Here is a 26,556-nt window from a genome sequence, read left to right as displayed (position 1 = left end):
AATAACCTGAGAATATAATCCTTAACTTGAGGCCAAATTTCTACAAAACTTCCAGGCCCCATCACATTTAAATATTAAAGATTGGAGTTTTTTCTAAAATTTCAAATAAGCCAAGGATGCTATTAATTTAATAATGGAAATCCTGAATAGTATGGTGAAGCAATGGTATAATCCATGTAAAATGAAAATAAAGAGAGTATGCATATCTGTAGATTACATGATTACCTAGAATATCCTAAAGAATCTCTAAAGAAACACCTTGAAGTAAAGTTTGTCATGTAAGAGGATATACTAGCAACATCCAAAAAAATTGTATTTTATATGCTACAAATGATAATGCAGAAACTAAAATTAAACATGCAAAACATTTACAATCACTTAAAAGATGAAACACTTATGAGTAAATGTAACAAAATATTTACAGAACTTTCTTCCTGAAAACTAGAAAACTAAATACTACATCAAAGAAGCATAAACTGAGAGACATAATGAGTGCATGGGTAGAAAGTCTTGACAGCATGAGATGTAATTTATGCCACACTGATATGTTAGTGAAAAGTAATTCCTATCAAAATCCCAGAAAGAATTTTGATTTTGGTTTTCAGTTCAGTTTTGTATTGTACATGTAGATGAGATTATTCTAAAATATATATGAATTACATAAGAATAAAAATTGCTAAAATCATTTTGGAAAAGAAGAATAAAGTTTGAGAGAGTAAAAAATAGAGAATAAAGTTTGAAATTATTCCACTCAAATTCTATATATATTATATGGTTATATTAAAAATATTTCACAATAAGAGCAGAAAGACAGTCAAATAGATTAATAGAACAGAATAGATAATTCAAAAATAGCTCCACATATGTACAACCAAAAGATTTTTGACAAAAGTGTGGAGACAACTCAACGAAGGAAAGATAGTGTTTTCAAGAATAGTGCAGGAACAATGAATATTCCTAGATGAAACAATCAATGTCAACTTACACTTCAGAATTTGTACAAAAAATAATACAAAATAGATTACATATTTAAATGTAAACTTAAAACTACAAAACTTTTAGAGAAAGCCTGTATTAAAAAAATCTTTGAGACATAAGCCTTGATGAAGAATCTCTAGAGATAATACTATAAACATAATAATAATGAAAATATATATGCAAGATTTATCAAAATTAAAAACATTTTCTATGATAGACCAAGTTTAGGGGATAAAAAGAGAATTTATAGGCAGGGGTAAAGTATTTTTAAACACATCTTCAACAAAAGAACTATAACTGGAAAATGTAACAAATTCTACAAATTTCAAAAATAAAATGAAAATATACAAGCCAAGGTTGGTCATGATGTCCGAAAGCCCAGTACTCAGGAGATCTCTGTGACTTCAAGGCTAGGCTGGTCTACATTTTGAGTTCAAGGCCAGCCTAAAATATATAGTGAAACACTGTCTCAATACAAACAAACAGAAAACAAAGCAAACCAACCCCCCCAAAACATAAAGAAAGTATACAATGGACAAAAAATAAGACACTTCACTCAAGAGATTATATAATTAATTGGTGAGTTTTAAAAAATGTTTAACATCACTAGCAATAGAGAAGCCCAAATTAAGACCACAAAGGTCTATGAGGATACAGAGAAACTGGCTCTCTCATACATTGCTGGTTGGAATGTAAAACAATAAAGTCACTCTTGAAAATAGTTTGGCAATGTCATTTCCTATGACATAATTTAATAACTGCTTCCACTTGCACTTATCCAAGTAAAATAAAATAAAAATAAAAAGCACACTAACACCTGTGCACAGTTATTTATAACACCATTTTTTTCCTTTTTGGTACCGGAGATGGAACACAGAGAGTATTGAGATACACTTCCACCCATTTTGGTTTTAATTTGTTTTGAGACACTGTCTTGGTAAGTTCAGGATAACCTTGAACTTGTGATCCTCCTGTCTCACCCTCCTCAGTGACTGAAATAATAGGTGTATGCCACTGTACCCAGCCACAGTAATTTATTTTCAATGACTAAGAGTTAAAAGCAACCAAAATGTCTTTCAATTATACCTGAACAAACTGTGCTAAATAGCATGAAATTCTAGTCAATGGAAGGGAGCAAAGCATCAATGTACTCAACGATCTTGTCTGAAAAGACTGAGTCTACTATAACAAAATACCATGAACTGGGTGGCTTATAAACAGCAAAAATTATTTATCACACTCCTGGAGGCTGGGAAATGCAAGATTAAAGGGCTGGCAGATGTAGCGCTGGCAAAAGCCCATTTCCTGACTCACAGATGGTGTCTCTATGTCCTCACATGGTGGGAGGAGCTTACTGCTTTTCGGGGTCTTTCTTATAACAGCCCTCATCCCCAACATGAGAGTGTCACACTGGTGGACCAGCCACCTCTCAAAGGTCCCAACTCGTAATACCATCCTTTGATGAGTAGGGTTTCTTAAGGGGTACAAACGTTCATTAAGTTCCAGGAAGATCGCAAGGGCAGTATGGTGACTAAGAAAAAACTATCTTCAAAGGTCAGATAATATATGATTCCATTTATATAACAGTCTTTAAATGAAAACATAATAGACATGGAAAACAGATTAATGGTTACCAGGGTTCAGGAGTGGAAAAGGGCAGAAAATTTGACTGCAAAGGGCTAGCATGTCAGAGATAGAGACGGCTGGGGTAAAGGAATAGCTCTGTATTTTTATGAAGTATGGGTTACTCAATATACATCTGTGGTAAAATGACCTAGTATACAATTATATGTATCCATTATGCTAATACCAATTTCCTGGTTTTGTTATTTTACTAGAGATGTGTCAGATGTAAGCACTGGGGGAAATGAGTTGAAGGGTACCTGTACCCCTCTGTGGTGATTTTTTTTACAACTTCACATAAAACTATAATTATTTCAATAGAAATTTTTTTCTTAATGTCTATAAATCATATGTTTCAAAAAGAAGTTAATCTTAGAGTTTGAAAAATATTGCAAGATTAGCCATCCTTAATATCCCAGGGAAACATTTGAAAAAAGCATTAATAAGGTAGTAAAGGCAGGGTCTCTCAAAGATCTCTAGGATTTACATGTAAAACATGTAGATTTAAAATGTAGGGCTCTTCTGGAAGAAAAAAAAGATGAGAGACAATTTAATTTCTTCGTTTCCTATTTTTATTCCTTTTATTTCTTTCTCTTGTCTAATTGCTGTGGCTAATATTTCCAAAACTATATTGAACAGGAGTGGTGATAGTGGACATCCTCATCTTGTTTCTGATTTTAATGTGAAGGCTTTTAGTTTCTGACCATTTAGTATGATATTGGCTGTTGGGTTTTCATAGATGACTTTTATCAGGTTGAGATAGAAACTGTCTATTCTAATTTTCTGTAGGGTTTTTATCATGAATGTGTGTTGGATTTTTGTTAAATGCTTTTTCTGCATCTATTGAGATGATCATATGGTTTTTATCCTTGACTCTATTAATATGGTGTATTACATTTATTGATTTGCATATGTTGAACTGTCCCTGCATCCCTGGGATGATTCCCACTTGATCAGGGTGTATGATCTTCTTGATGATCTTCTGCATTCTGTTTGCCAGTATCTTATTGAGGATTTTTGCATATATGTTCATTAGTGAGATTGCCCTCATTTTTTGTTTGGGTCTTTCTCTGTTTTGGGGATCAAGGTGATGGGACACACATGTAAATACTGAATAGTTTCTCTGGTGGGAGAAACTCAAAATGTAAATAAGGATCAAAGTGCATAAAAGATAATGTGAAATAGAAAGAAAAGGTCCAAAGGGGAAGGGGAAGTGGAAGGGGTAGGGGAAATGGAAGAAGGGAAATGAATAAATATGAGAAAAGGAAAAAGTGGAAACAAAGTCTTTGTAAATAGGGAAGGGTGGAGGGGGTGAAGGGAGGGCAGGGGAACGGGGAAAAAATAAGAACCAAGATACATCATGTACAGGTACAAGATCCCAATGTTGAATGTAACTATATTGTATATCTAAAATGTACAATAAACTTAACGGAAAAAAATAAAATATAAAAATATGCAAAGATACAAATTCCCAATGATGAATGTCAGCATATTGTATACCTAAAACTTACCAATAAAATTAATGAAAATAAAAGACAAGAGGCAATAGAAGTTCTTCTGTGTGCTCAAGAACAGTAAAGTGTATTTTTACCAGGAAATTGAAATAAATTAGCAGAAATTAGGTAATGTGCAAAACTGATTGTGGAGTATCATTTAACTACTTCCATAGACAAGCAATGTGAGTACTGAAGTGAATGTCTAAATATAAATTGTAGCCAGAAGTACATTAAAGAAACACACAATCTCTGAAGTTCAATTTAAAAAATAAAACATGGTCCATCTTGGCCAAATCCAGACACATCAAGATAACTAAAGTCCTTTAATTTTTCACCTTAGTAGAAAATGTACCCTAATGTTAGGCTTGGCAATCTTGTCCAGAAAAAAAAAAAGAAAAAGTAACAAAATTTCACCAACATTTCAGGGCAGGCTTACCCCCAACTAGATTGTTCATTTTCATTACATATTTCAATAACATGTCTCACTTCTGATTAAACTTGTTAAAATTTAAAAATACATAATTATTGGATTGTCCAACCTTTGCGTTTAATTTGTCACATCCAATGGATTCATTCTGCTGGGTTTCCTGGGGTTGTGAAACTCATTGTCTTTTCCTAGGATATTGTCTAAAATTTTTTGGAGTGCTGGTTTGGTATTGATGAAGTTCCTGAGGTGCTCTTTATCATGAAAGTATCTTATTTCTCCATCAATTTTGAAAGATAGTTTTGCAGAGTACATCAATCTGGGTTGGAGGCTGTTTTTCTTTAGGGCTTGAAATACATCACTCCAAGCTCTTCTGGCATTGAGGGTTTGCATTGAGAAGTCGGCTGTGATTCTGATGGGATTTCCTTTGTATGTGATTTGTTTCTTTTCTCTCACTCCTTTTATTCTTCTGTTGGATTTCTGGAATCCTAACTATTATATACCTATGTGTAGATTTTTTTTGATTAAGGCTAGCTGGAGTCCTATATCCCTCACTTATCTGTATGCCAAGTTCTTTCCCCCTCCTTGGGAAGTTTTCTGCTATCACTTCTGTGAAGAGTGTTTTTATGTCATCTGCACTCTCTCCTCTTTCTTCATTGACTCCAGTCAGCCTTATGTTATTCTTCTTTGCATCGTCTAGCAACTGCTGGGCTGATTTCTCATGTTCCCTTACAATTTGAAAGCAATTTTTCTTTTCCTCCTCACTAATTGCAATCTTATCTTCTGTATGTGAAATTCTATCCTCACATTGGTTCATTCTACTGTGCAGACTTTTGATGGAGTTTTTAATCCCTTGGAAAAAGAAAAAGTCATGACAAGGCTTTTAAAACTTTGAACTTCATCTCCCTAATGAGTGTATAATTCAATCTTATTATTGTACTGATTAGTATTTTTCTGATTCTAGAATTGCACACCATTCCTTGTGCTATACTGGCTATTTATCATCTTCTTATGTCTACATTTTAATTGGGTTGTCTATTAATGAGCTCTAAGAATTCTTTATATATTATGGTCATAGGTTATATGCATTGGAAATATGGTCTGTTTAAGGACTACTTTTCATTTTAATGATGTCATTTAAAGTTCTAAATTTTGATGGAATCTCATTTATCAATTTTTTTCTTTTATACATCATGGTTTTTGTATCCTAGGTAGTTCTTGCCTATCCTGAATTCATAAATATTTTCCCTTATAATTTCTTCTTAAAGTTTTATACTTTTAGGCTTTCTTATTTAGGTTCATAGATCTCTTCAAGTTATTTTCATGTATGGAAGTAAAGGGTTGAGGTTAATTTTTTTATATATGGATACCAGGTGTTCTAGGGCCGTTTCCTGAAGACACTATCTCTTCCTCAGCTCTTGAATCAAATTTATATTCTATAAAATGCTAATGTTAAATAATCTTTCAAAACTCAGTGGACCATATATGTGTGGTTCTATTTCTAGATTCTCTGTTTTATTCAAATGATCTATATGTCTTTCCTTACACCAACACTGCCTTGATTACTGTAGCTTCAGAAGAAGTCTTAAAATTGGGTGCTAAATGTCTTCCAACACTGTTTTTGTTTTTGTTTTTGGCTTTTCTGGGTCCTTTGTACTCCTACATAACTTTTAAATTTCAATATCCAGTTCTCATTTATAGCAAGTATACACAGACCTGAATTTTTATATATACCTTGTGTTTTCTAATCCTGCTAAATTCAAATACAAGTTCTAGGGGCTCCTAGAGATTTCTTAGCATTTTCTCTGTAGATGATCATTTCATCTACATATGAAGATTTTGCTTCTGCTGTGCCAGTCCTATCCTAGTTGTGTCATTTTATTGCCAGACTATTTTGATTTAGATCTATGTTTCAAAGTCTAATGGACAGATGAAGAGTAGGCATATATGCCCTTGTTCCCCACTTTAGGGAGAAAGCATTGTATCATCTCCATTCATAGAAGGAGTTTTTTGTTGGAAGTATGGAGTACATGTCTTTGATCTGTTGAGAAGGTTCTGTTCTACTTCTAGTCTCCTGATAGCTTTTACCATGAACAGCTGTAGAATTTAGTCCAATACTCTTTCTCCAACTAGTGACAGGATCATACGGCTTTCTCCTTTCCTCTGTTAAAATGATGACTTTTGGGGGTGGATCTTCCAAAGCTGAACCAACACTGCCATCCCTATAATAAAACCACTTTCTACATACTGCCAGATCTGACTTCTAAGAGTTTGTATGGTTAAACAAATTTCTATCTATGTTCATACCTTTTTCTTCCATTATCTTTATCCAGTTTTAGGATTAGCACAATGTCGAGTTCCTAAAATGAGGGGAGAAGTGTTCCTTTTTTTTTCTGCTTTAAACGTTCGATATAATTTATCAGTTAAAATGTTTATGAGCCTGCTGTTGTCATATAGGTAGGTTTTCAAGCTAGGAATATACTTTCTTTTATAGGTGCTATTCAAATTTTGTATTTCCTCCAGAGTTAGTTTCATTAATTTGTCTTCTTAAGTTACTTCTTAGAAGTTGTCAAATTTATTTCAAAAAAGATTTCTGTAATATGCTTTCTATATCCTTTTAAATTCTGTAAAATCTGTGGTAATGTCTCCTAGATCTTAATATTGTAATTTTAAAAATGTATAACTGATATTGTGTAACAGGAAGAAAAGGTCTAAAAGAGCAGGGGAATTGGGAGTGGTAGGGGAAGGGAAAAAAGGGAAAGGAAAAAATATGAGAAGAGGAAAAAAATGGAAACAAGGTCTTTGCAAATAGGGAAGGGTGGAAGGGGTGAAGGGAGGGCAAGGGAAGGGGAAAAAAATAAGAACCAAGAGACTCATGTAATGGTACAAGATCCCAATGATGAATGTAACTGTATTTTATACCTAAAATGTACCAATGAAGTTAATGGGGACAAAAAATACATAATTAAAGTCTGCCCTCAATTAACTCCAAGTGCCTTGAGATAAATAGATACATCTCTATTTACCAATGGATCCATATATAGATCTAAATATATGTTTCATTAATTGCTAATTCCTCTTTCTTAACACTCTGTACTGGAAATATATACTCAGTATTAATAGAACAAGCTGTTTTTCCTTTTTGCTGATAAAATAAACTGTGACTCTTTAGTTGAAGAAATTCTTGCTCAAGATCACAAACTATTAAGTAGTAGAAGGGTTTTAAAGTGAAGATAAAAAAAGAAGATAAAAATAAGACTGAAAAAGAAACAAGGGCTGGGGATTTAGCTCAGTGGTTCCGCCACCTGCCTTGCAAGTGCAAGGTCCTGAGTTTAATCCCCGGTACCAAAAACAAAAAAAGAAACAACAAAAGGTACGCATTTACTGTTTATGATATGCAAATCAATTTGTTTCTTGCCTTGTCTTTTGAATTTAGAAATATGAAAAATTTAAACAGGCAGGAATTATACTAGTGAGCTAGTAAAAAATGATTTTATAGCGTGTACAAACTTGGGGAAAAAGATGGTTAAACTACTGACATTTCATTGGAAATAAGTGCTGGTTATTTATCTCTATGTTTTCTATTTCTATAAAGAAAAAGAAATTCTGCACATAGGTTGGTGTCTCTGAGGATACACAGTAGAGAACAGTTTTATGCAATTTAAAAGCTAATAGCCAAAACTTTGATGTGTCCTACTTAGAGTCTAGCAAATATAATTATCTTTCTATTTTTAAAGTGAAAATACATGATGTAAAATTTAAGGGAATTTTATTAGGTGCTAAATGTTCTGTCCTGTAAAAAATTAACTATGCATGCTGATTCTCCTACACAAGCAGCCAAAATTTTCCAGTGTCTGTGAGTGAAAGCTGAGAAGCTTGAATATAAATTCAGACAATGCAACTCAGCAAAAGGAATTGTTCATATGAGAATCAGTGACCTAAATTCTATTCCATTATCCTCAAGGTCACAAAGAAATTTCCATGGCAAATATAATTTGGCTTTCCAGGGCTCCTCGCTTCTTGATTACACAATGATGGAATTTTTGCTTAATCTTTCCTGTTTGACTCTGTAGGATTTAATGAGGCACAAGAGCACTGAGAAAGTAAATTACTCTCGATTCTTCATTCAATTTTTCATTCATTAACATTTTCATTCATTTGTTCACCAAACATTATTGAGCAACGTATATTTGCTCAAAGATTAATAAGATACCATCTAATGACACATACGCAAATATATGTCTCATAAAGGATGAAACAAGAACTCTGAAGCAGTTAGAGAAGGATTCTGCCTGAAAGTTTAACTTAGGATCTAGAAAATGCTATTAATTTATTATTTCATCTTATAAACAAAGCATTTATTGACTGACAAATTCATGATAGGTGCTAGGACATGAAAGAGGGATGGAAAACTGACTGCAAACATACCTCTACCATTAGGTGTTCATGGCCTATAACTAACACTAACAGATTATATATTATATATATATATATAAGTTGCTGTACACTTAGATTTGGATCACATGACTTAAACTGAGTCAGAAGGCAGGGGAAGTACAACAAACTTTGTTATTTTTGTCTGAGTGACCAAAGATGGGACTATATTTAAGAGTTTCTACTTCATCACCCCAGCATTCTCTTCTGCCCTGTCAATCCATGATCCAAGCAGTTTTCCATCCTATACTCCATACATAGATTCCTTAAACCAGGCCAAACACAACATTGAATTCTCCTAGCTCCAATGACACTTCAGCAGTAAGCATATAATCCAGTAGTTATACTTATAGTTGCAGCAGCCCAAGAAACTGACTGATTCAAGAATGGACATAAGAATAATATTAATTCATGTACAATGACTCTCAAAATGTTCACAGGTGTTGTCAGAAAAAAACAAGCTTGAATCTATTATACAGTAGACCGCGAGCTTCTGGAAGACACTCTGCTACCACACGGAGCTCCTCACTGATAGCAAAATGAAGAAAAGCAGAACAAATGGATAAAGAGGGCTACAGCATAGGTGAGAACAACACAAACGAAGCAACTGACTTGAGAAAGGGTAGATAAATGGATCACTTCAAAGGGTATGTGAAATTGGCATTTTGCCCTCAACTATTAGAGAACAGCTAGGGTTTAGATATGGTTTCAATGCTCCCCAAGGCTTCACGTGTTGAAATTTAATTGCCAATGTTGTGAGGCATAAAGAGGGTGGAAACTTAATCTGAATATAGTCTTTGAGTTTCTGAGAACTGATTAGGCTCAGATATAGTTGTTAGGGTGATTAGAGGAGAGAGAGAGATCAGGCAGACACACACAAATGCATTTCCTGTCTATTGACATATGATAAACTGACCCATCTCTCTTCCAGCAAAAGACCATCACCGAATGAGGCCTCTAGACCTTGTAACTCTAGAGATATGAGCCAAAATAAATGTCTTTCTTGTTTTTTACAAAATACCCTGCCTTTGGAGGATAAAAGTAAAAGATTGTGATGCAGAGGAAGAACAAAGTGGCTTTTGAAAGAGAATTATCCTTTTGATTGAGGAATGAATGAGACCCTCCAAAAATGCAGTCAGGTAAATAAGGTAAGGTGCTACGAGTGTCATTTACAAAAGAAAAATGAGAGCCAAAACTGAGGTGTAAAGACAGAGATGAGAAGGGAAAAAAATGACCAGTATCACAGAGTTAGCAGGATATGGGCATGGAGAATGATAGGCTGAATTCCAGGTTGTCTCTTGAGAGGAAGAATGAAGAATGAGGTCAATCACCAAAATAGGAAGAACAAGAAAAGGAACAAGTTTGGGTAGAAAAAAAAAAAGATATTGGGTTCTGTTTGAGTAATACTAGACTTTGAATACTTTGATTTGTGTAAGTAGAAAAACTCCATAGGTAATTTAAAGTGTGAGGCAGGAGATGATGTTTTAAAAATTTTACAAATTTTCTACAAAAACTCATGTATGTGCCTGAGGTATAATAGGGTGAATATGCAAGATGAGAACAGTAAGATAAAGAAAGGGGCAAGAGAAGGCACTCAAAGTGCCAACACAACCTTAAGTTTTATTAGGGAGAAGAAAGCATGGCTAAAGGAAGGAATAATCACTATTATGTTTAGCAGAGTCATTTTTAAAAAGAATAAATAAGAAACTGTTGTATTTGCAATAAAGTTGTCTTTGTTATTCTCAATGAAAGCTGTTTTGATAAAAAGATGTTCCTATTAGATTCCAGCATATGGGCATGATGTCAGAAATGAAGACATTGCTGATAGATCAATAGTTTGTCAGAGAATGTAATACAGGGTGGTGGCTTGAGGGCCTAGCACAGAAAGATTTTGGTGTTGGATTTTTGTTTGCTCAATGTGAGAGATACTAATGTGAGAGATATGTATATTTTTTTGCTGCTGAGAAAGATCCAGTAGGAAAATTTGGGAAAGAAAAAATATAGTGGATAGAGAGAGCCCATAAACAAGCAGAGAGAACTCCAAAATAACACCATAGATGAAAGAAATAAAGATGGACTGTAGAGATTGTGGTTTACTAGATAGACTGGGCCTGCCTATAGATTTGGGGATGGCTCTGTAATAAGTTGCACCTGATAAACATATTGAGAAATGGATCTGCATAACAATACAGGGAATTGATGATCTTTTCTCCATGAAGGAATTTAAAGGAGTGAGTGACTGAAAGAAGGAATGAAGTGGTACTTAAACTGGAGATTTACACAACTAGCATTTCCAGTAAATGAATAGAGGACTTTTTATGCAAATCTAAAAGTGAATGGAAAAATGTAGAAGAGAGAAAGATTTTCCCTGTTTTTGCTCAGTGGAGTCAGATGCAGAGTTGAGTATAGTTTAGGGTAATTGAAAAAAAGACTGAAGAAAGTTTCTCAAGATAGATTGTAAAGAACTTTGCAATTAGAACTAGGGAATGAATATCTTCTTGGGTATGAAAGAATCTTTAAGCAGGCAAAGAACAATATCAGATTCCTTTTAAAACTATAATGCCAGCAGTTAGACAAGAATTGATGAGTTTAGATTGAGAACAAAAGCTAGATTCTCACAGCATCTTTTGAGATAGGATCTACATTTCATAACTGGGCAAATGTGTGTTGCATAGAAAAAGATCAATGGACCATGACTATAACAGAAGAAAGGAAATTTTGAAGGAATATAATAAAATAAGACTTCTTCTAAAGCCCACCTGGACTGTCTGCTTACATAAAATATGCTCATTTCAAACAGTTAATTCCCAATGTAAAACTTTACTTAAAAATGTTTTAAGTAAAACATAGAGGCTATGATATTCTAGACACTGTATAATGCACTGGAGACATGAATATAGTTCAATTCCATTTTCTTAATATCACTACTGCTTTCTAGGAATACCTAATGCAATAAATAAGAACAAAATGATCCATTAAAGCTAACAGGAGAAATATGGATTTGGTAGCATGAAAACACAAAGAACGGGCCTAACTGCCTATGTGGATGAAGAAAGCATTCTCAGATATGGAGCTGAATGATGGCTGTAGAATAAAATGTAGTTTTTATAGAACTACAAAGGGCAGGTGTGACGGGAATATCAGGGAAAGTAGACACTCCAGTTGAACACCAAAATGCCTTTGAAGGCTGGAGGATAGCAAGCTTTGGAAGGATTTCCTTGAGGAGAAATATCAGGGCTAGGTAAAGCTATAAGGTCAAATCAGGTAGATATGAGGAGCTTCGAATGCCATGCCACTGTTTTTTTCTTTTTTTTTTTTATTTGTTCTTATCATTTCAGTTGCTATGTACTGCTGCAAAAAAAAATCTGAACTGGGAAATTTATGAACAATGAAAATCAATTTTCTCACAGTTTGGGAACTGGGAATCCCAAGCTCAAGGATCTGGAAGATTCAATATACGCTGGGGGCTGTTGTCTGCTTTTCAAGAAGATAGGCTTTTACTGCACCTTGGCATACAGGAGAAAGGACAAAAGGGTGCTCCCTTCAAGCTCTTTTACATAAGTTCCCTAATTCCATTCAAGAAGCTGCTCTCATGACTTGATTTCTTCCTAAGAGCCCTACTTACCTCTTACCACTTTCACAATAGTGATTAAATTTCAACACACAAATTATGTGAACATATTCAAACCATAGCACCTTGATAATTATGGTGATAATATTGATTTTGAAGATAATAATGGAGATGATTTTAATCAGTGTTTATTAAGTACTTACCATGTGCCAATAGTTACTCTGCTACGGATCTATAGAAATCAATTTCTCAGTCTATGAAATAAGTCCAATGTTAACACTAATTTAGAGATAAGGCAGATGAGGCACAGAGAAGTTAAATAAATTATTTAAATTCATCCAATTTTATGGGAGAGATCAGCATTTGAGCCACATCAATTTGTCATACTAGCCAATCAGACAGAGCCTGATGGATATTAAGGCTTTAGAGATTTTAAGAATAAAGCAACTTAATTGAATTGGCTATTTGGAACAAGAAATAAACAGTTCAAAGAATGGATCAAGCATTCAGAAGAGGTTGTTAGCAAACCATTCCAGTACCCCACCTACTCAGACATAAGAACGTCACTGTGATTATTAGAGTGACAATAAAGAAATATGGGACAAATTTGAGACTTTTCTCAGAAACCAGAACTTCTGGATGGGGGTGTATTTGTGTTGACGAACAAAAGGAAAAGAGGGTGCAAATTAAATTCCAAAGCAGAAAACAAATGTATACAGATATGGCTTGGTGGGACCAGAGAAAGAATGTTCAGCATGCTATCTGTGAGTGGACTGGAACAAAACTCGAAAGGACACAATTAGGGACTAGGATAAGTCTCTAGAGAGAGCAGTTAGTGTGCAGATTCAAAACTAATTGGAGTGGAGTAGGCATTTGAAGATACAAACATAGACATAGTTTCACTTGAAACAAGGTGAAGAATGAAAACAATGCAAAAATGTAGATCATAGAACAATGAAGACAAAATCTTCTGGAAATCAGAAGTGCAAGAATAGAGAAATTTAGAAAAGGAGGCAGAGGAAGAGGATGCCCCTCAAAAAGAAGAGAGGAGGAGGAGATTAGTTGATCATAGGTCTAAGGTTCTGAGGCCCCTGGTGAATACCCCTTTGGAATGGGCATGATTTTAATACTGTGGACCTTAAGGGATACCCTGACAGGCAGTAGCTGGAGATACTGCCCTAGCAAGCTAGTGGAGCTTCTTCTATGAGCAGCTCATTGCTGGTGACATAGGAAGCTGCCCAACAGACATACATGGATGAGAGCCCTGTGGCCCAGGACCAAGAGACTATCAGAAAATGCTCCCTCTGGCCTTGCCCCCAGATGGAGCTGTATGCTCATCAGTAGAGCTAAAGAAAAAAAAAGGCATGTCATGAGCGTCAGGGAGAAAAGTTTCTTTTCATTGTGACCATTCTGTTTGTCAAGGCAGCATCTTTCTTCAGAGGCAAGACTCTGTCCTCTGTTGTAATTTAACAAGTATGAACTAAAATCCTACTCTGTTTCTCACACTGAGAAATGTCTTCCTGTATTCAGTGTTAGAGGAAGGGGAGGTTCTCAGAAGGTATCGACAATTCACTCAATAATTCCTCAGATTTAAATTACTTAGAAAAAGTAATCAATACAGAGTCTGCCATCTAATATGTAATCAATGTAGGATATAAATGTACATGAGAACTGTAATGTGTTTAAATACCATCTTTAAACTGCAAAGGAAGATTGAAAATACAGTTATGAAAAGACTCTGGTTTCTACAAAACAAAAGAGAAATTGGTCTTCTCTGTTCAAAGTCACAAATCACTTTCATTAGGTGCTGGTATTTAGGAGGTGACCTCATGCACATGAGCACTAAGCTTTCAGATTCACACACATACATTCAATGAACTTCAGAACTCAAAAGAAATAAAAGCATAAAATGTATATGTAAATTTTTCAGAGCTATTAATTTTTTATGTGAAATTTTGATCTTTAAACATTTCTTTTATAATCGGTACTATCTGATCTCATATTTATGTATTTCATTCCATTCCCTCACTTTGAAACATTTGAAATATTTCCATGAAAATGACATTTTTGTTCTTTAGAAAATCATCTCTGGCTTATTCTCTGCCCAGAATTACGATAATCCTATATTTGTGACATCTTAATCACCTCCACAGCAACCAATTGTGAGGTTGGAAACAGAGGATTAAAACTTCAAGTGGAAAATAAGAAGCTCTTAATAAACCAAGATTTTTTTTTTCAAAATAAATATCCTGAGGAACAGAAAGAATTTTCAAACAACAACTATGAAGAATATAGAAAAAATACAGCAGAACTGCTTATCAAAGTTTTCCTTGGTATGTCAGCAGGTCCTTAGGAACTGACAGTGCTGATCTAAACGTTTCGATAATAATAGAAGTGTTAACAGTGATAGGAACAAATAATATTAAACACTGTCAGCTGTAACATTTCATTTTCACTGGTCTGATGCTGTTGCTGCAAAGAATAAAATGAGGAGAAAGTAATTTAACTACTGAGATGTTGGGAAACAGTGTATAGTAACTATCAACAGTGGAAGGTGAGACATTAAAAAGAAAAAAATGAAAGGAAAAATAAAAAGAAAGGGGGAAAAAGAAGGAGGCAGGAAGGGATAAAAAGTCAGTTATGACCCTGTCTACATTACTGATTGCAAAGTTACTTTATAGGTTATTTTGTTTGAATACAGACATGTAATAAATAAAACATTTAAACACTTTATCTTAAAAATTACTTTAAAATGCATAAAAAGCAGATATTAATTATTTCATGTTGCTGCATGTCCACTTTGCTATCATGAACCAAATACTAGACTATTTATTGAAAATAAATGTGTGGATTTTAAAATAAATGTCTCAGTCTTATCCTCATGAAAGATGACATTATACACACAAGCACAATATAAATTACCATTCGATAACTATATTTTTGTGTATTAAGTAAAGTAACTTGTAGCATTACATTGAACTATAATACCCATTATGAAAGTGTATGCAATTAAATTCTACATGATAGTTATTTCAATATTCACTTTGATGTCTTTATTGCATTCTGCAATCAATTTAATGTAAAATATAAAAACATAAAACATAAAAAGTGAAAGATATGAAGTGTTCACTATTTTCCTAATGTCATAATCAATAAACAATGTTTTGGGCTGATTTCACATATTTTATATATTTTAAGACTAGTATATGGGCTTGTTTATAATCATGCACTACAAATAGAGTACTTCAGACATACGTTTTTGTTCTTCACATTTCAAAAGCCATATATCTTGAGAATTAGCATATGTTTAGCCACCATCCCACCAGACATTTATTAAGTCATCTGTCAGACAGCACATGTTCACTGCTGTCCATGTTTATTTAAGATGCGATACTTTTCAAATTTAATTATGATGTTCTCATAGAAATTTCCTCCTAAACATCAAGAATGTCATTATGAACAATGACACTATTTTAGAAAGTTACCTTTTGGGATATTATCTAATGTTTAGTTCCATTTTATGATACAATTGGATATGTTTATTAAATTTCTGACCTTTAATTTTCTTGTAAGGAATTTGTTCTTTTAAGTTATCTGAATGAGCATATGCAACTGTCTTGGATTGAATTAACTTATTACTTATATCCTTTCAAAAGCATCAAATTCTCTAAAAATTTAAATGAGAGGAATCATTCAAAATTTTAAGATACTCAAATCAAGGACATCTTATTCTTTTATGAAACATGTTTCACAACACAAAATCTCTGCCTTATATAGTTAGAAAACTTCAAAGTGAAATAAACAGGAAAACATAAATAGAAGCAGAAAATCAGGGAGGAGCTCTCCGTCTAAAGTTATAGTCCTATAGCTATACTATAGCAGGTAAATCTTGATTTTTAGCTCGATGTTTTGAATTATAAAAAGCACAGAGATAAACACAATCCTGGTAGAGAACTCCAGAGAAATGAAAACAAACAGTAGTTCGAAAGAAGCACTGTTCAATTTTTTTGTTAAGAGGACAGCCATGTTTGATGATTTCTGCTCTCTGAAAAACATGCCTCACAACATGAAAGTGTCAATATGACCCTCAGTCACATTGCATGAGATAATCTATTGCTTGCTGTCCTGCTCTGTTCTTGACACTGTCTAACATGCTCTAAACTCTAGTGAGTGTGTATTTTCTGCAATTCAGAGCTCTGACTTTCTGTCAGGAAGATAAGATCTGTCACTTTGCTAAAGATTGTGAAATAGGCTCACTCTCCACCTCCTCTTTCTGTAACTGAGCTTCTTTGTGCCTGGCAGAGGTGGAGTTAGGGCACTGTTCCCAGAAAATCTCTTGTTTTTACCTCCAAAATCCTCTTTGATGTCCACTGTCACAGATTGTGCTATAAGAACAATGACTAAATACGGCTTTCCTCAACGGATGCCATGAAGAGCTTGAATTTGGCTCTAATCAAATCTGATTTTATCTAATTTGGGTGGAATTCAGAGGTCTCAAGCACAAGTACTGCAACAATGTTCCCTAAAACTCTCCATTCCCAAGCTCCTTCAGAAAATTCAGCTCCACAGTCTATATGCCTCACAAGGGTAGAGCTCTTCGCGCTCAAGCCCTGAGACCTGACCCTGTCAGGACTTGTTAGAGGTCACATACCAGATGCTGCTCATCAAATGGCTGAAACATGATAGTGACTTGGGTCTCATATCACACAGCATGTTGCTCCCTCTAAATACACAACCTCACTTACATTCTTTGACTTTTACGTCAGCCTTTTCTTCTGCATAAATGCCCCTGGCACCCTGCACTTAAAAGAAAAAAAAACATTAAAGTATGATTCCTCTGAAGATAATAGATAGGAAAAACATGTCACAAAAGTCAGGACACTCAGGATTTCCTCAGCCACCTCCTGTGAATGTAAAACTAACTCTCTCTCTCTCTCTCTCTCTCTCTCTCCTGCTTCTGCAACATCAACCAGGCTTGAAACACTTGAGATCATGCTGTAAGCTGGTGTTATTAACAAAAAATTACAACTTAGTCTAAGGTTCAAAGAAGTCATTTGCATGCCTGTAGGAGAGATTAAGTTGCAGACAATGACTGCATAACTTTGAAAGAATAATGTGGGGAGTAGTGAGAACTAAGGATGGGAGAAGTGGAGATTTGTCAGGGCATCTTCACTTAAGGTGCACACTGTGCTTACAAAGAGAATATCTGGACTGAAGAAACTTTTCAGAAACATTGTCGACCAAGAAACCAATGTTCATACCACCAAAAATAGTAATTTAAGAACCACTATCATATACGAACTGACAGAACACATTCTAAAGGATACGCTAACAGAAAAATACAAGTTGAGAGCTAAACTACCAAATACGTATATTATAGTCTTTAAACTCACAAGATTATAAAAGACAAAGCCTGAAGAACTGCTTCAGATTGAAGAAGATAAAAGAACACAAAATGAAATTCCACACCGCCATGGGCTGTACTCTAGGTGACGAAATATGATTCAAGTTTATAGATAGGTGATAACACTGTAACCGTATTTATTTTCTGATAATGCTAATTATCCTGGGGAGAAATATGACATTTGTATTTTTAGTAAATATACACTGAAGTTTATAAGAATAAAGTGCTCTCAGGTTTTCAACATACTTTCAACCAGCTCTGAATAATATTACTTTTATAGATTCCAAGGAAGAATAAATTACCAAACAGATAAAACATTAATATTTGAAGATTGTGGGTATGTGATATTAATTAAAACCTTGAAAGTTAAAAATATTATTTACATATTTAATCAGTTAATATTAAAAATGCTCTTTTGAAGAACTAATTATTGAAAGGAAATATTTCCAGATTATCTTTACAGCCCCTTATTTTAATATATATCCTTTTGAATTTATTTCTTTTAATATGACCATATTTTAAAATTGTGGATTCTCTTATCAAAATTTATATTGATAAAAACACTCCACCTTCTCCTCAAAAAATAAAATTCTGAGAAACAGGTACTATCTCACATCTCTACCATACACCACAGGATCTTATCTCTAGCCATAACTTAAGATTTAGGCGACTTCCGCATTCTCTGCGATTCAGTTCTCCTGGTTTTCCCACATTTCCTCATGGTATCATAGCTTCCTCTGGACTCTGGCTTTCAGTTTCAGGCTCCATGCCAGAAAACTGTTCATAACTTCTTGTATCAGTGTGCAGAGAAACAGAACTTGTGAGGAGATTTACCCCACATCAGTTTTCAAAGTATTTTTCAATCCACTCAAGATTATAACCAAGATGGTCATCACAGATCAACATTTCTGAAAAAATCATCCATTCTGTTTGGAAAAGATCAAAATTTGGTGAGGAGTGATACAATAAGTGAGCTAAGAAGTTTCTACAATGTCCTCACTATTTTACAAATGAAGGATTATTGGGAGAAATACTCTTGACAGAATACAGAAAACAAACAACATTAATGAGAACCTCCAGTTTCAGTTGCAGCATATGAAGACCTCCTGCCTCTGGAAGTCGTCACTCCTGCCTCTTCGACAAGAAAACCTCAACCAATTTGAAAATACCATAACTTTTCATGGACTCATTAAGAAACCGAAAGTACTGGCCAAACTTCTGCCACAAACCCAGAGAAACAATTGAATCTGGAGTCACTGGAAAATATTCTTATCTAGATCAGAAGCTAGTGGAGCCATAAATTGGATTAAACTCAGAGCTTCACACCTGCTGCTCAAGCACTCTGCCACTGAGCTACATCTCACATCTCTAGCACTTAAATGATCGTGATCGTCTTGACACATTGTTGGATGCTAAGTGTGGACAAACTTCAGAGTAAGATTCTTCTAAGGTTCATAGACTTAAGGGACTTGAATGCTTTTTGTAGACTTTTCCTCCAGAACATCCACCAATTTCTCAAGGTAAAAATCCAGCAAAAATTTCCTTTTGTTTCTAGCAGGGAGAAGAAGTAATCCATGTGAAATGGACTGAAACCCTTCTGCATTAAAGAAAAAGTTCCTACTGCCTCCAAAGGGAAAGACCCTTCCAAAGCCTTTTCCCAGAGCTGTGGGTAAAGGCATTCTTCTCACTCCCCTGGCGTCCCAGTCTCATTTAAGAGGGAGAAAAGAAAAACAAATACAAGAAGAAACATTGTGAACGACACAGGCCAGGGACAGTGAGCATTAAAAGACAGGTTAATTGAAAGAGTAAACAATCCTTTCCCTCACCTTACTTCATTTATAACAAAGTGGTGGATTACAGAGCTGCAAAACACAAACTCTCTAAGAAGTACTTAGAGAAATTCAGTGAAAAGGAGAGACAAAAGCAAGGACAGAAGACTTTGAAGGCTCTGACACATACAACTACAGCAAACACTGAGAAAAATCCAATCAGTATCTACATAAACATAAGTTCTCACATTAAAATCTTATTTACTTCATTTTCTGCTACTAAAAATGTGCATCCTGAGAGCCAGGGATTTAGCTCAGTGGCATCGTACCTGCCTTGCAAGCGCAAGGTCATGAGTTCAATCCCTGGTACCAAAATATATATATATGTGTGTGTGTGTGTGTGTGTGTATGTGTGTGTATATATATGTGTGTATATATATGTGTGTGTGTGTGTATATATATATATATATATATATATATATATATCTCCAAGGTTATAAAAAAGTGACATGTCAAACAGAAATAAGCCTTCTCTGGAGAATGAAAGAAAACATTACAGACATGTCAAAGATATTGAAATTATTATATAATTTAGAGTGTCTACAGCTAGAATGTTAGATTTATACTTTAAAAGTTTAACACAAGCATTAGACAACATGCAAGAAAAGATGGTAATAGAACTCTGACAGTATCAAAAATAAATAGTAGATAAATATAAAAAATAAATAAATGGTAGAAATTTTAAAGTGTATTAACATAAATAATTACATTTATGAGCTCATAACAGAGTTAAGAATCAGTGAGTTTGAATACATCTATAGTTTCCTCCAAAATTGAAATGGAAAAATGAAATAAAAAAATGAAAACAACAGACCAGAGCATCAAAAATCCTAAGAAAAATTTCAAAAGATATACATGCAACTGAAATAAAAGAAGGAAACTAAAGAGAAAAGCAAAAGAAACATGAAGTAATAATGACTTTAAACTGTCCAATATTAATGACAAACACAAAACTACACATCCAGTAATTTCAGAAAGCATCAAATAAAGTAAACATGAACAAATCTATGCTGAGGATACTACCTTTAAGCTTCACTAAATCATTGACAAAGTGTAAATATTGGAGGAATCAGAGAGAGAAAACACTATTCCTATAAAGGAACAGGGTAGAAATTACACTCAACTGCAGGATGTAAATTATGTAGCCAAAGGAGAGGGGTAAAAATTTTAACTGTGGACAACGTAACTGTTGAAAGAAACAAAGCACAAACATACAATTCTATCCCCAATAAAGTTATTCTTCAAAACTGAAGGATAAATAAAGATGTGAAAATGAGAGAATGCATCACCAGCAGACCTGATATACAAGAAATGTTAAAATTTATTCTTTGGGAAGAAGAAAAATGATATAGATCGTGTCCACAAACTTTAGAGAAAAAAATAAATGAAAATACAATAAATTTTTCTGTTTTGAAGTTTTTATTCTTAATTCAGCTAAACATATGATTTTAACATATGAAAGAGTAAAATAATGACAATAATCTCCCAGGGCTTGGAGACAGGGATTAGACATACTCATATAAGATACCTGCACTATACATGAAGCACAGTAAGATTATTTGAAAGTAGACTTAGATTAGTAAAAAGAATCTCACACAAGAGAACTTCCAGACCTTCTCAGAAAATAGCAGAAATGATAAGTTTGTTCAAAGCAAGAAAGAGTAATTTGATGGAGATTAATGGGAGTGTATCTTTTACTGTACTACATTTCTTTAAATTTAAACATACACTGTATTTTTCAATCATGTCCTTATACATGAAATAGCAAAAAGAACAACCAATTCAAACTTTGAGGAAGAAAACAGTGAAAAAATATTTGCTTAATATCAACACCTACAATAAAATTAATGTAATTATTACACTGTGGAGCTGGATAAGGCAAAACAATAGGAACAAGCAAATAACACAAAATTACCAGAATAAAACATTTGTACTTTATGGAACTTGATTTATTAAAAGTTTACATTGTAGATTAATGAAAAACTGTAGTGTAGAGGTGCTATAAAATGTGGTTGCAAAGGGCCAGGGATTTAGCTCAATGGCACCATGCCTACTTTGTAAGCACAAGGTCCTGAGTTTGATCCCTGGTACAAAGAAAAAATGTGGTTACATTTGCAAAGTACAGTAAAAAATATAATTGGATTTATTCCTTGTACCATACATGTAAACTAATCTAAGATAGATGAACTATGTATACGTGAAACAACTTTCAGGAAAAATGATAAACTTGTGACATTAACATTGGAAAGATTACTAAATTACGTTACATGAAAATGTAAAACATATATTCAGAAAAGATTCTCATAAAATGTAGAAAGAAGATAAATAGGGAAAAGATAACATTCACATAATCATAATGAAAAGATAGTTAATACATGGAATAAAGAACTCCAAATAAATAAGGTAAAGAGATATCCCCTTTAAAAATGGACAAAAGTATGACTAGATAATTTTACATAGAGAAAATACTAAAGGTCAATAAATATATTAAAATATAGTCAATCTCCATGGTAATGAGGGCAATGCTAAGTAAATCCCCAATGATAATTCCTCATACCCCTTAGATTGTCAACTATCTTATCATCATATGTTTTAGAAGTTGTAGAAAACCCTGAGATTATACCTAATGTACTTAGAATAATATATTACTTCATCTATTCTGGAGATTTGGAGCAATGTCTTCTATAACTGATCTGTACATAACCTATGATTTAGCAGTTCCATATGCACTCTCCATTCTAAAGCCAGAGCACATAAATTATGTTTGGCACTTGGGTCAAACGGAAACTGTTTGCTCATGTATGACCTGTGAGCTAAGAATAGTTTTTATGTTTTCAAATAGTTACACTTTAAGTCATTATTCTAATAAATATATATATATATATATATATATATATCTTTGATGTTGCTTCTTAGCCAGGAATACCTGAAACTTAAGTATTTAGTCTCTTAGGAAAAAAATTAAAAAGGTTTGTTAAACATTGCTCTGCAGAAACTCATATCTAGAGAAATTTGTACAGAAATGTACAGAAACATTACTTTTTATAAATAGTGAAAAGCAGGAGTCTCCCTAAATATTAATTAACACAGAAGTAGAATACAAAACATATTATTATAGTAGATACTATAAGCAGTGAATACGATAAGCAGTGAAAACTTTGCATAAAAATACAGATGAAATTTTAATAATGTAAACCGTGCAAAAAAAGTTTTGGAAACATTTTGCCATTTATATGCAGTTAAAAAGCATGGAATACCAAACTATTTGACCAGATACATGTACTTCCAATGAAGGCAAAAAAGTATGCATGGAAGCAATACACTTAATTTTATCATTTATTACTATGAAATCAAGAAAGATCCCTATTAGGGAGGAAAACATAGTGTTTTGAATAGCTCTGTTAAATATGATTATATTATCTATCAGGCTGGGGATTTAGCTCAGTGATGTCAGATCTGCCTCTCAAGTAGCAAGGTCCTGAGATCAATCCCTGGTATTAGAAAAAAAAAGATTATGTTATCAAAATTAGGAATATGAAATTGGTACATTAATATTCATTAAACTCAATATTTTTTAAAATTTTTCTAGATTGTCTATAATGATTTTTTTCTCTTGGGGGATCTTAACTCAAATGGTTTACAACTCTTACTTGTCCCCTCTCCTTGGTCTTTAAAGTCACAATTTCTCAGTCTTCTCTGTTTTTTAAAAAATAATCTTGACAGTTTTCAGGAGGACTGGTAGAGTATCCTCTCTACAAAACCTACAATCTAGATTAGTCAGTTGCTTTTCTTTTGCTTAGTACAGGGCTATGGGTTTAGAAAGAATATCATAGAGGTGAAGTGCTCTGATTTCACCGTACATCAAGACTACATCACACTCACAACATCACTGATTCACATACTTGGTTCATCCCATGGTTAGAAATGTTTCTCATAGTTTCCCACAGCTTTAAAGTTAGGTTTTTTTTCATTTTCCATGCTCTGTTCTTTAGATGTGAAGAGCCTATAAATCTTATTCTCCAGGTCTGAAGGTGAGGAAAGCTTGTGTGTGCAAGGAATTAAGCTCCACCTTTTGGAGATAAAGGTGACTGCAAATGCATAATTCCTCTTCAGAAAGAAATAAAATTAAAGCAACCATATCATCACATGGTGAAACTGAGAACTTTATTACTAGTAGTTAAACTTTGTTATCATCAATAGTATTAATGTATTAAATTAATAGTATTTATCCAAGTTTCAATCTTTAGGAAGTGAAGTAGTAGAATATTAAACATTGTCATATGACTAGATACAATAATTGATTTTATGAATGTAGAAATTTTTGAACGAAAGGCATTTTATGTAAACTTGTTATTGTTTGATTTACTTTTGTGTGTAGTGATGTGCATATTTGATTCAATTCTCCTGATGCATTTTTTTTTCTCTTTCATTTAGAGTAACACATCTTGGAATCCATCATATATCATACCTAATATGATGTAATGAATACATTTCCTGCTTGGTACAAAAAATTTTTTTTCTGATGAATATTTCATGTAAACTTAAGTTTACAAGAAAATTGTCAAAGAATGAGTGAAAACTCAAAGTGCAGTGTTATTTTAGCCTTAATGGAAAGCCCATAAAACTTATCCTACTTTAGTAGCAAGTAGTGGACGACTTAGTAGTTTTTTACTGCTCTAAGAATTCTTTTTACTCTATTGTCCTGAAAATGCAATTTATTTACTGTGTGTTGTTTAAATTTTTATGTGTACAGTAAGGAATCTGAGGTACCTATTTGTGGAACAAGCAAAAACCTTGAAGTCAAATACTCATTTTCTTTACTTGTCAAATACTAGCCTTGGAATTTTAAACAAACTAAGTTAATATGGTTTTTTTCTTTACTTGCTAAATGAGCTATGTACAATGGTTAGCAAAGTTGTGGAGAAAAGAGGATCTTTGATCTGCACCGGTGGACATGCAGATCAGTGCAGCCATTATGGAAAATACAATAGCAGTTGCAAAAGAAATTAAAAATGGAACTACAAAGAAAATGAATACCTGTTAATTGTACAGTGCACTCCTATATTCATTGTAGTATTATTCACAATACTTATGACATGAAACAACCTAAATAATTGCCAGGGGATGAATAGATAATGAAACAGTGGTATACATACATGCACATGTGCATGTATATGAATATTATTCAGTCTTAAAAATAAAGAGTTTTTCCTGCCATTTTCCAGAATATGGATTATCTTGAAGGGCATTTGCGCTAAGAGAAATAATCCAGGCGCAGAAAGAAAACTATTTCAGGATCTCCCTTAAATGTGGAATCTTTAAAAATGTAGAGTTGCATAGTTACTAAATTTCCAGAATTGTTATAGAAAACATAATGATACATGAAAAGGACAGAGTAGGGCACATGACAAAGAGTAGACACAGTATATTTTGTTGGCGTGTTAGTAACTTTTCTCTCATTGCTGAGACAAAATACCCAGCACCAAAAGTTAAAGGGGAAAGGGTTTATTTGGCTTACAGTTTGTAGGGGTTTCCGTTCGTAATCAGCTGGCTCCAAGACAGGCATGGCAAACAGGAAAAACAAGCAGAGGAGAAACAACACGGTGTGCACAAGGTAGCAAAGGTAAGGAGGGACCTTCACAGTGACTTTCTGCTCCTTTTATCTTATTCAGATAACCGGGATTAGGGTGACGCCAAATCAATCACGTGTAGTGGTGTAGTAATCACACACCCTTAGTCCTAGCATCACACATTTAAAATTCAGCTACCTTGGAAAAACCCTGCAAGAGCCTGTGGGGAGACATCTAGACACAAGCCACAACAGCTGGTCTTCTTTTTCATCTTTATACTCTGACTGGACAATAGTCCGTTTCCCCCTGAACCACTTACTTTCTCCATGACCTTGGAGGAGGTTCCTTAACATTCATTTTGTTATGTGGAACTGTGACTCATAAAGGCAACAACATCCTATCTGTCTAACCTTATTAGAATTCTTCAGTGACAAAATGTACCAGCATTTAGCAAAATTCCTAATAATAACGTTACTCAGAATTCATTTCCCATTTACTTTCTCCTGATCTAGAACACAAGATAATATTTCTATTAGCGGGACTAATCACAATTTTAATTTATCTTCCAAAGTCTGGCAAACTGCTAAATGTAGATTCATAATTACTAGGAACTCTTAACTAATAAATAAAGACATAATGCTACTAGTTTTATAAGTGATATGCTAAAGCCATGGCAAATTTTAAGAAACACTGTACTAGAGAGGAAAGTTAAATGCACCATTTCTTTTACTAATTCCTTTGTGTTTTGTCTGCTTTGAACCTTGAAAGCCATGGGATTGAAGTGATAGAACTCTGGTTTCCATCTAGGATTTTGTCCACTCACTAGGTATATAATCTACAGTAAAATACAAATATGTTAGCCAGGGATTTAGCTCAGTTATTTTGCTGCTTGCTGAGCAAGCTCAAGGACCCAAGTTCAATCCCTGGTACCAAAAAACCCAAAAAAAACAGATATGTTCTGAGCCCAGTTTCCTAACTTCTAATAGCAATTGTAATATAGAATTTACTTGATTATTTTTGTCAAAACTAAGATGTGATAAAATCCATGATTAATATATAATATATCATATACAATGCACAATTGATGTGTTTAGTAATTCTAAGAAGTTATACATGATTACTGATGCTACTGTTTGGGTTCTTTACATTTTATCTTGCCCTGTTTGTAGAATACAGAGTTAAAAGCTAAAACTATTTTTAAAACAAAGCTCCTTAACATTTTATTTT

At 33.8% G+C, this 26,556-nt stretch overlaps 1 long non-coding RNA gene across 2 annotated transcripts in view; it reads right to left on the bottom strand.

Annotated features, from left to right (window-relative positions):
• The window catches only part of LOC110349487 (uncharacterized), a 100,165-nt gene extending 74,592 nt beyond the window's left edge, over positions 1–25,573 (bottom strand). The window contains exon 1 of one of the 2 annotated variants that reach the window (XR_002395473.2): positions 25,278–25,573. This is a non-coding gene — a long non-coding RNA (uncharacterized LOC110349487). The remainder of the gene's footprint in view (positions 1–25,277) is intronic. The other variant, XR_002395472.2, reaches the window with a different exon arrangement.
• Positions 25,574–26,556: the final 983 nt, after the last annotated feature.

Source organism: Heterocephalus glaber, unplaced genomic scaffold (genome assembly GCF_053883595.1).
Source record: "Heterocephalus glaber isolate CG9 unplaced genomic scaffold, H.glaber_assembly_v1.0 deba00001550, whole genome shotgun sequence".
Taxonomy (NCBI): Eukaryota; Metazoa; Chordata; class Mammalia; order Rodentia; family Bathyergidae; genus Heterocephalus; species Heterocephalus glaber.
Note: the sequence above shows the minus strand (reverse complement) of the source record. Positions and strands in the feature narration are given on the sequence as shown.